We start from the raw sequence: 4138 nt of genomic DNA on the forward strand, positions 1-4138 counted from the left end.
TGTAAAATGATAATTCATCATCATCAACGCAACTGGCAACAGGGGATTGGAACACACGAGAAGGAATGATGTCAGTCCATCATATATGCACGCCTGAACACAGAGAGCCCGGCTTCACCACGGTGCAATCGGGAGCCACGGAAACAGCGTAAACCAGCTCGCATGCGCCTATCAAGTTGAACAGTTCGAACCCCCCCCGTTAATCAGGTTATACCTCGTTGCAAAACCGCCTGCGTCCGGTCCCCTTCTCGTGTTGTTGGTAACCCCTAACCAAACAACGCGCTCCCTCGGTCCACTCCAGCGAGAGGCTGGGCACAGGCTGCCAAACATCTGCATCCTCTCGGGCACGGATTTTTTTTTCCCTTCACCTTCATCACGCCTCAAGCACCTTCATCTGCTGCCCCCCCTTCCACGGGGTCTGCCGGTGTTTCAGGCGCATCGTCACGTACGCACTGGAATCCCAAGTGCTCGGTGAGAGATAGCTCGTACAGCGTGTTCTCCATCTTTTTGAGCGTGTACTTGAGCGCATCGAACTTGCGGCGCAAACCTCCGTTTCGAAAGTCAAATTGCAGGAAGCATGCCATCAGGCGCTCAACCACGGTGGCGCAGCGTTTGACTGCTGAGGTGTCCCTAGTGGTTGCACGGGCAACTGCGTAGCGATTCAATTCGCCCGTAAAGTCGAGCACGCCGCCCAGGTACTCGTCCCGTGTACACAATGGAAGGTCTGCCAGCCTCGGTATGCGGCCCTCGAGCAAGAACGCTCTAAACACTGCAGCCTCCGCCCACTGCAGCACACCGATTTCAGTTCATTTGCAACAACAACACACGTGTGTTCAACGCACAACTGTCGAACTGTCCAGGCAGGTTATGGAGAGCCCTAACCCTTGCTTGCCTGGGGTGGTGGAAACTGTACATTGTGCAACACGACACGCTTGAGGTGCAAATGATTCTGCTTGAAACAAAATCACAGAGGAAATTGTTGGGGTTCCGAAAACCCCAGAGCCCCATGTATTCAGAACAGTCACAACCGGGTCAAACGAAGCGTAGTCATGCTCACCCTGCTGTGGCGTCGGTTTCGATCAGTACCAGCGTGCATGTAAGAGAGCATCAGTAACAGTTGATGTCCAGCAGTCGCCAGACGCAAATTACCCATTTGTTGATACATCATGTGCTCCGTCCGACATGCTGATGTCAGAAGTGTTGACACACTGAGTTTGACCCTTCTTTCGTCCGCAAAATTCATGCATCATGGGACATCTGATGATGATACTTATACAACCTGCTTCAGATCTAACACCGGATGTGCTTGCATTTGTTTGCGATGTGGATGTGATTAGAAACACTACCATATCACACGTGCATATTGGCAACTCCAAGTGGCTCGAGATGCTTGGGAATCTGGACCCGCACATCACTCAGTCTGGCAATGTACTGGTTGTCAAAATGGAGAGTGCAATCTGTTTGTGTGATGCAATGATTGGGACATTCACGACTGCCAGAGTTGGAGCTCAGTATGAGTAGGAGGTTTTTATCGCCAGTGCCACCAGTAACGGGGCGTTAGTGTGCGAGTTATCATCAGCGCCCCAAACCTCTGGCATTCACTAATCCAGCACCAAGTTTGACACAGCAAGACACAAAGGCGTATGCACTTGCCCCTCTGCCGAGGTCCTGATCAAGCTCCCATAGCTGTGTGGCATCCACTAGTCCAAGCATCAACGTGGACCAATCAAAGATGGATGCAAAGGTCCAAGCAAACGACTCTTGCTTGAAGGACAAGCAAGGGCTCAAGGTAGCTCAAGCGTAGATGTGGATGTGCCACCAACCTCAGACCCTTACAAAACGAGCATTGTGTGAACAATTGATACAGTCGGGTCAAAATGGTGGCTGGGTATCCTGTCAGGGTTAAAAAGCTCGTTTGTTCGTTGATCTCATCAGAGTAATCAGCGTTGGATTTCAGATTGTCTCATCATCCAGGAACCCAACCACCCAGCAAGCACGCTTCAAGCTCTAAGAAGCCACACCTCCTCTAAAGCACTGGAGTATGATGAGCCATAGCGCAAGGTGGCGTCATCTGCAATCACTGTAGCTAGCTGTCGTGCGAGCTCCTCTGCTCGCTTGAGCTTCTTCTCAGCATCATCGAAATCCCCTCGGTGCAAGCTGAATATCGCTGTCTTCGACAGCTTTTGCACATCTGCAATCCACAAACTAAAGATCACGCGTGTGTGGTAAGATAATGCAGCCTGCAGGGCAGGAACGTGCAACGAGTCGTTTGAAATGGGCATCCACACATTTGCCTCGCATAAGCAGCCGCCACGATCAACTGTTGCCGCACCTCTGGAATCCTTGATCACCTTCTCCCTCTTCTCATCGTAGGCCATCATGGCCTCATTGATGTGGAAGAAATGTGCCACATCAATCAACACATCGTCGGAGGCTCGTTGCTCCATGTTAATGATCTGCACGAGATGAACCACGTAAATAATTAAATGTCATTGAAAGGATACGTTCTCAAAGCAATAGGCGTTGCAGGCGGAAGACGAACGCAGCAACAACATGGTGGCTTCGTTCGGTTGCTTGGCGGCCGCTCGAGCGGTAATTACTTCAACACTTGCACAAACAATGCAACATAACGCCAATACCTTGCATTGCAAACCTTGGGATCTGAAAGCAGCATAGCTCAACTAGTGGATTGCGAGTGTCACTAGGTCGGCGTTCGAATGACGGAACATGCCATCAACACTGAGAAAAAGGCATCGTACCTGCTTCACAGGCTTGCGCAGGTGATCCGAGTTACAAAATACATTTCGAGCACGGGAATGAACGATGGCGGGTGCACTTTACCCCGCTTACCTCGACCCAAGCACTCCGCACAGAATGCAAGTGCTGTGTGACATAACCTGAAACTGAATGTGCAGTACGTCTCTTATAACCTGAAAGCCCGTTTTTTCATTCAGCGTTCGGTGCATGCCATGCGGCTTGCGCCTGGCCACAACCTATTCGACGAGAGCCCAGGTCCTGAGCCAGCCGCAAAGCCTGCATAACAGGATATATGGAGTTGAAGTGGTGCTGAAAGGCTGTGTTGCCTCAATCATCCAAGAAAACGTTGTTTCCACTCTTTGGTAAGGCATGGGAGTGGAACTGTTGGAAAGATTTCGACATGTCGATGCTGCCAAGCATGTTGTACTAACCTATAACATATGAAGCAGGCAACAGCAATCCTCAAGCAATTGCAAAATCGCCAGCATGTCCATCCAAATTCGAACCTTGGGGAGTTCCACGAAGCCCATGCCAGTATCTGAATACAAGGTACACGGACGCCAAGCCAAAGACATGCCAGACTCACTGCGTGTCAACGCTTGCAAGCATTGCGATGCAACAAGGCACCATCGAGAACAGCCAAGCGGAACAGAGCCTCTAGGAGAATGCAGCTTGGAACGAGCCACAGCGGTGTACAGAAACCCAAGACCAGGGTGTGAGGGGTGGCCAGCAGAGCGAAGGACCTAGGGGTTAGCATCGTACAGCCTCACTATAGCTATAGGATCATGGCTAATCACCTCCAGTGCTTCGCCAGACTTTCTGATTTTTGGACCCAGACACCGGAAAATACATGAATATTTGGGACAAAAATGGGGGTCGAAACCCATTCTGGCGAAGCACTGATCTCGTCAGGCCAACACTAACCTTGGTTGAAGGACCTCACATGCCCTCAGGCTGCAGTCGTTCTTTTGGCCGGTGACGTTCATGAGGCCCAGAAATATGGAAGTACCGCATCAATACCAACAAATTGTCGGGCATTTTGGAAGCGCGCCATTATTTTTGGGCAATTTCCCTACAAAAGAATCTGAATTTCAGCATATCTTCTCTACGTAAACTTGGCGGCGGGTCCAAAAGCGTGACTGTGATCGCCCGTTTGTTGGTATTGTTATGATTGAGGGATCTGCTAGCGAGGCTGTTGAGCGCCTGGAGGACTGGCGGAACGTATCTAGCAAATTCACTTCCAAGTACAAAAGGTACAATGCAGACAACTGATAATGACATGACAGCCTCACGGCTAATCAAGACGATTCTCGATGCGAGCTTTTAAAGCTTCTCTCCTGATTACTAGGACAGGTCAGCTATATGCATCGTCGCCCCTCAG

General features: G+C 50.4%; 1 non-coding gene across 1 annotated transcript; it reads right to left on the reverse strand.

The window, feature by feature from the left end:
• Window positions 1-1890: 1890 nt before the first annotated feature.
• LOC149811161 (small nucleolar RNA SNORD36) lies at window positions 1891-1976 on the reverse strand. Its single transcript, XR_016428778.1, has one exon. It is a non-coding gene; the product is annotated as a small nucleolar RNA SNORD36 (small nucleolar RNA).
• Between the last annotated feature and the right edge of the window lie 2162 nt (window positions 1977-4138).

The sequence above is a fragment of the Nuphar pumila genome, unplaced genomic scaffold (assembly GCF_984573655.1).
Source record: "Nuphar pumila unplaced genomic scaffold, dmNupPumi1.hap1.1 HAP1_SCAFFOLD_119, whole genome shotgun sequence".
Lineage (NCBI taxonomy): Eukaryota > Viridiplantae > Streptophyta > Magnoliopsida > Nymphaeales > Nymphaeaceae > Nuphar > Nuphar pumila.